This window comes from Engraulis encrasicolus, chromosome 15 (genome assembly GCF_034702125.1).
Source record: "Engraulis encrasicolus isolate BLACKSEA-1 chromosome 15, IST_EnEncr_1.0, whole genome shotgun sequence".
In the NCBI taxonomy this organism is placed as follows: Eukaryota; Metazoa; Chordata; class Actinopteri; order Clupeiformes; family Engraulidae; genus Engraulis; species Engraulis encrasicolus.
Window position 1 is genome coordinate 4,020,731 of NC_085871.1, and position 6,770 is coordinate 4,027,500.

Consider the following 6,770-nt stretch of genomic DNA (forward strand, 5'->3'; position numbering starts at 1 on the left):
TCAACGTCAGTGACCTCTATAAAAAAGACAAGACGAGTGGAATACTATGTCTGTGTACAGTCCTCTTTCAAGTGTGGAAACCCAGTGCTGACATAGACTTGACAGTGAGAAACTTCTACAGTGAATAACCGCCAGAGTGGAAAACCAATGCACTATTGGAAACTGCTGAGTGCCAATGCATCACCGTTGCACCAGTGAGCCGCAGTGGACCACCATCTAAAGAGTGCATCACGCCGTTGACCTGTGTACAGCCTTCTGCTGCCAGTGACCAAGACTCAAAGACTCTACTCACACCACAACCCAACAGAGAGAAGACACTTCACCTGGGGGCCTGGAGGATAAAGCTTGAAGAAAAGAAGAAGAAAAAAAACAAGCTCGAAGGAAAAAAAGGACAAAAAAGCTTCCACCTCCCAGAAAAAAGGGTTCAGATGAAGGTTCTGCCTCCCCCTTCCTCTCTTGACATTTAGGATCCTTTTAGCTGCTCTCCATGTCTAGAAACTGTCCTGATCAGCTGCCTTGGACTGCTGAAGTGCCTTTCGTCCAATAGATCTTGGACTGCTGCTACTGTGGGTGGAGGAGTTCTGGACTTGGACTGTGCGTTGTCCCGGACTGCAATTGGGTGTTGTGCCTTCAGTCGACTTTGAGTATGAGTACTGCAGTGAACGTTTTCCTCTGCATTAGTGACACTGTCTCTTGCTTGTAACGCAGGGTCTTGTACTGGCTTTGTTGACCACTGAAGGAACTGTGCACTGTTGTGCTTTCAGTTAGGTCTTCGGGACTGGCCTGATGATGTCTGCAATGTTCAGAGAGAACCTGGATCACCAATCTCAGTAGAGTAGAGTAGAGCAGAGTAGAGTATATTAGAGTAGAGTTGTAGAGGCTTGGCTTAGGTTAGTGGTTCTGGTGTTACAGGTGCTTTGGGCGGCGGAGGCATTGTCATGCGCAGGGCCTGTCCTGATGCCTGGCTGGAGGTTGCTCTACGGTTCCTTCTGCTACCTTGAGGTGGGTGGCCAACCGGGTCAGTGGAATGCCTTGCTGCGCAGGTGGGAGGTGGTCTCGCTGTGTGGAGAAGGACGTTCACTGCAGTGCTTGTCCGGACTCAGCTGGGGGCAAGGCACCCGGTTGCAGTCTGGGGTAGCGTGTGGGCCAGCTCCGGGTCTCCACTGCCAACAGTGGCAGTGGTCCAAGAACCGTTGGGCGAAGGGTGCTTCGGCCGTCTGGGAAGGCTGTTTGGGGCAGTTGCAAGGACATGGAAACCGGCTGAGGGATTCCTGAGTGTCGGGAGGGGAATGGGGGCAGTGCCACGCCGGGCCTCCAGGGGAGATGGGACTACCAGGACCTCCCAGACCCACAGACAGGGTTTGCTGCCGCAGCTTGTGCGTGTACACCGGATCTCAGAAGGGAGGTGGGAATGCCATGATCTACTGGATGCACAGAAGAGAGGGTGGGTACACAACATGCAGTAAGACCCTGTTGTTTACACGTATATTGATATTTTTGGAACGCATTCGTCTTCAATTCCCTAAAATAGATTTTAGAGTTTTAGTGGAGATTTCTAAGGTACACCTGTCAGTAGGGTGTGTTTCATTTGATCGACATACTGTTAATATATGTAAGAAGATAAAATACATATTTGCTTTTAAAAATATCTGCATATGTACGTGTAATCAAGACCTGAAACGTGAAAAACACACACACACACAGACTTAAAACCAGCCCGAATGCTGGACTAATGCATACACTCAAAATAAGAAATAAAGTCCGCAACACCAGGGCTTTCATCAATCTTTTATTATTTTGATGGCCCTTAATCAGACCTAATATGAAATTAAGTCTTGGTGCTGTGGCATTATTGGATTGTATTTATTTCAGTACTGTACAACATCTTCCTGTGGAAATCTGACTTGTCACTGATGGAACAAACTAATTTGCCATCTATTTTTTCTAATACCATTCTAGTACCTGTACCTCTTGATGCCATTTAGTGTTTCATGCCATCGTCCGTCCTTCTTGTGTGATGCCATCTGCAGCACACTGTTCATTGTGTGTGTGTGTCTCTGTCTGTCTGTCTGTGACTTCAGGGCTTCGTCAGGAGTTTAGGCGACACTGGACCACTGGAACCAGGCGAATGACCAGGCCCTGCAGTTAGTATACATGCACACATTCGTACACACACACACACACACACACACTGAGTAATGTATGACAAGCAGGGACTGAGTTGCACTGTACACACGTACAGTATATACACACCCACACACAGCTTTTAATGCTCCAGAGAAATGTATAATCCATTCATAAATCATGTCCTTGATAAAGTTTGTAATGCAACAATTGTAGGATATTGTTATACCTGTCTATAATATTGTGTCAGCAGGGTGCAAGAGCCTTAGCTACATCACAGAATGCACAAAAAAATAAAATAAAAGTGGACTTTTTTTAACTTAAAACATGTATTAATAATGCTCATGTGTGTGGTGGTGGGGGGGGGGTGGTGATCTGGAGTAGACAGAGTTAGAGATAGACCGATGATAGCAATATTTTAGAGTCTCTTGGTGAAGAGATTTTCTTTCTAACTAACTTTGGAGATTTATCCCCATCTCGCCCCCAGGCTGATCAAGGGCCTAAAGGTGCACAGGTAGCCAAAGGGGTCAAAGGAGAAGAGGGACCCGCTGGACAACAGGTAGGGATGGCCATTTTGTTTGTGTCAATTGGCACGTTCGTGATGGTGTATGGCGCATTCTGCGCGAATCTGTGCAGCTCACAAAATAAGAAATGTTGAATACATTGGCCCTCATTTATCAAACTTACGTAGAAACCATCGCAGAAATGAGCGCAGATCTCGTCGTACGACGAAGCTCACGTGAGATTTACTAAACATGTGTAACTCTCCAATCACATCGTAAGAGCGAGCGGCTGTTGATAAATCCAGCGTCTAAAAACCATCGTAATTAGAATAATCACGCCTTCTCTACAATGGCGGGAAGGAGACCGCACCCCTGAGTTTGCGACATGGAGAGACGCAAACCCATAGAGGTAGAAAATATCACTAGAGGTGACCCCGCCCCCCTTTTTACGGCAATCTGTAGCAGCCATTAGGCGCGTACGAGTTCACGTCAACGCATACATGCGCATGTAGACAGCAATGCACCCTGGATGAAAATGCTGCATGACGGTTAGATTTCCTGTCAAACTTCGAAATTTCGTCGATGTTGCGTTGACGAGGTGACATGTCACATGGTGTCAAACTATCGCGGGATGCATGCAACTGCAGTCAGATCTTGCAACCTCTGCAGTTGCTTATCCCCTTCAACGCTCGTCGGTGGACTGCCTCCGAGGTCACGCGCCCATGAACTGGTTGGTCAACAACTCACTCACGTGTGTATATGGGTCTTGTCTCACACCTCTACACAAGTTTGCGCAGGTCCCCACTTCAGCTCCTCCTCACTGCCTGTCCCCCCACTCCTCACACGTGGTGTGTTAGTAGAGCAAACCGGTGCGAGCTCATAGTCTCGTTCATATTTGTGGCCGACTGTAAATGCGCTGTATTTAATAACACCCACATCGTGACAACAAGTTCTCGCTCACGTGCTTCCGTCAACGTTGGTCGACAGCAACAAAGTCGTATGGGCCTAGTATCTGTAGGGGGTCAGCTCTATGTTCCCACAGCCCATTGGTCCCACGGCCCATTGGTCCCACAGCCAAAATGGTCCCAGCTTATTCCTGCTGCTCCATGTTCCCTCAGTTTTAAGAAATTATTGAAATATAAGCCCTATGCTCTACAACTCCATGTTCCCACATTTCCAAGTAAACTAAGAGAACCAATAGGCCTAAAAATAATGTTAAAAATCTTAGTGAGGTGGGACCAATGGGCTGTGGGACCAATGGGCTGTGGGAACATAGACACGCTCCCATCTGTAGGTAGATCAGAGAAATAGAAATTGATGGAGAAGGAGGCTCACCTCGGTCAAAAATGGCATAATCATGTGAAAATGTCCATCAACACACTATACAAGGACAATAGTTGAAGTGTGCTGCTAAATATGTTCATAAAATATATAATTTGATTTTTAGATGTATTTTACCGACTCGTATGATTTAAGTAGATATTTAGCCTGACATTTCAAATCTGGTCTTCGATTATTGTGTTACTGCATATTCACACAGTTTTAGTAATTTTTTGACAGGGGTGGGCGTGTTCTCAATTGACTTGCATTGACTGAAGGTGCCTACACTACCTACGGAAGTTGGGAAGCTCCATGTGCCATTTCCCAGTGCTGTCACGAATTGCCGTGTCACCTCTAGTGTTATTTTCTACCTCTATGCGCAAAACGGCTAAAACATCTACGTTTGTGGTTGATTGACAGCTTGAAATTAGGCTTTACGCGAGGTAGACAACAAAATAACACGTGTAAATAGGCCTAATCAACAGCAGTAGTCAACAGTGTTTTGGTTCTCAATATGGAAGGGGTAGGCCAAGAGATTGATTTCCAAATAGTTACAATGAAATGTTTGATTGACTACAGTAGGCTACACATAATGAAGATATTTGTATATCTATATTATTATATTGTATTTTTTTCAACAACAAAAAAATGACCATAAACCTTTTTGTAAACGAGGTCAAGAAAAGGGTCCTACGTGAAACTGGCAAACAAACAGTGCCCAACCATTTGTTGAGGAAGGAGAGTTTTACATGTCCAGTGTGCTGTCCCTCTCCCGCTCATTTGCGCACTGCTTCTCTCCTGCGATCCAGTTGTTTGGAGTGGAGTGGAGTGGATATCCCTTTTCCCACCTAAATAGACGACTATAAAGTGTTATCGGACACACACGCGTCAGGTGTGTATTCGGATAGTCTTGCGAAACGGCGAAACTCTACCGGGAAATTTTGTAGGCTATGTATTGATTGATGTGCGCCTGAACTCCCAGCTGTTAAAAAGAACGTCAGCCCCCTTTGATCCCATGACTGAAGACACATTCCAATATGCGGCTGTATATTGCACAATTATTCACACATCACGTCAAATCACAAATTAGATGTCTCTTGCAGTTCTTCTTGGCCTATGCCAAATTAACGCAGCGCTCCCAGGAAGGGTGCACCAATTCAAACAGGTAGAAGTTGGCTTATAGCCAAAATAGACAATGTAAAAACATTTTGTAATCATGTTGGCCACATATTTATGATAATGAGTTGTTGCGCTACAACTGCTGCTCAAGTTGGTGATCATAGTCATCCCAAGTCCAACTTGAAAACGGCGTACACCGTCTGAGAGCGTAAGCGCAGGAAAGATGAAATCCTACGACTGAGATTTGATGAATCCCAACTGGTCGTAGAAAAAGAACGTATGCACGACGTGCGCATGATTCTCGTCGTGCGCTGCTTTGATAAATGAGGGCCAATACATTGTTATTACGCAGTGCACATGTGAATTGCACAGATTTGCGTAGCATGCACCATCACAAATGGGTCCAGTGGCTGCGCTCCAATATGCGACCTTGCGTCCTCCACTTGTGCTTGTGTTCTCGTCCCGCTTCCTGGCCCCTCCTCTGTGGAGAAAAGAATAAAGTTTCCCCGCTGTCAGCCTAGCCACAATAATTTTTGGGGGACTACTCTTCATTCACCATCCACTTTGCAAATGAGAAAATGACTTTACAATTGAGTTTTTGCGAGATATTGAAATATAATACTGTTGTCAGTGATGTCATCATGACATTACTTCCTGGTACGAGGACACAAGGTTGCATATTGGAACGCGCCCCGTGAACTGGAGGCAGCCATTTTGTTTGTCAGTGAAGTATGAGCAAGAAGAGTATGGACCAACTCAAGGCAATAGGACTAAGAACAATTGGTGATGAGGTGGTGTGTGTGTGTGCGTGCTTAAAGGGTATCCAAGGAGAGCCAGAGAAGAAGGGAAACTGGATTTCCAGGCGCTCGAGGACCCAGTGGACAAAAGGTGAGCTAGAATAACCACTCACCCCCATACATACAATACAATGTAATGAGGACTCAATTTGGGGCCCCTTCTCTCCCTGGGCCCATGGCTGACCCCCTGTTGACTTCCCTGAGAAAACCAGCAATTTCAACACAGAACCAATGTCTCAATCTACGCACTTGTCAGTGCACTGACGTAGGGTTACCACCTGCTAATAAGTCCAAGGGGGGACAAGAGGTTTGCTTCTGAGGGACAATGTGGGACAGACCCTGGCGTGCACGTGCACTCGCGCGCCAACGCTTCAAACGCTGTACGCGCACGCGCTATGCGGGACGGGTGGTCACCCTAACTGACAATCAGTGCACAGTGCACTGAGGTCTTCAGTGCATAGTGTCGTGGAAAAAATTGAGCACTATGCACTGTGCCCTGGAAGTGAAGGCTGAGCATGGCATTAGCTCGCCAAAATATCAGTTGGCTACTGTTTTCAATGCACAGCGTCTGTTGCTTGTATTTACATTTCCTTCACCCAAAAGGGCAACAATCACACATACAATACTTGGGTTGGCATGAAAAGGTTGGTGTCTCAGAAACATTACTCACAGAATTAGGAGACTGTCGACCAAACTCTTCTAGTGAACTGAATGCCACGTTTCCTCCGTGTCATTGTCAACATGGTGGTCGTTTAGTGCGTGCAGTGTCCATCATTCAAGCATGCGTTTTTCCGCCATTGTTAGGGGATCATCCGGGCACTTTCAGTGCACTGGCTCAACCGAAATTTTCAGCGTGAGCGCCCTAGGCACTGAAACGCAATGCCCGAAGTGCACAAGTGTGTGGATT

At 46.3% G+C, this 6,770-nt stretch overlaps 1 long non-coding RNA gene across 1 annotated transcript in view; it reads left to right on the forward strand.

The window, feature by feature from the left end:
* Positions 1-1,171: 1,171 nt before the first annotated feature.
* LOC134464394 (uncharacterized) overlaps positions 1,172-6,770 on the forward strand; it is a 7,109-nt gene continuing 1,510 nt past the window's right edge. The window contains exons 1-4 of the long non-coding RNA XR_010037879.1: positions 1,172-1,444; positions 2,082-2,144; positions 2,612-2,683; positions 5,885-5,954. This is a non-coding gene — a long non-coding RNA (uncharacterized LOC134464394). The remainder of the gene's footprint in view (positions 1,445-2,081; positions 2,145-2,611; positions 2,684-5,884; positions 5,955-6,770) is intronic.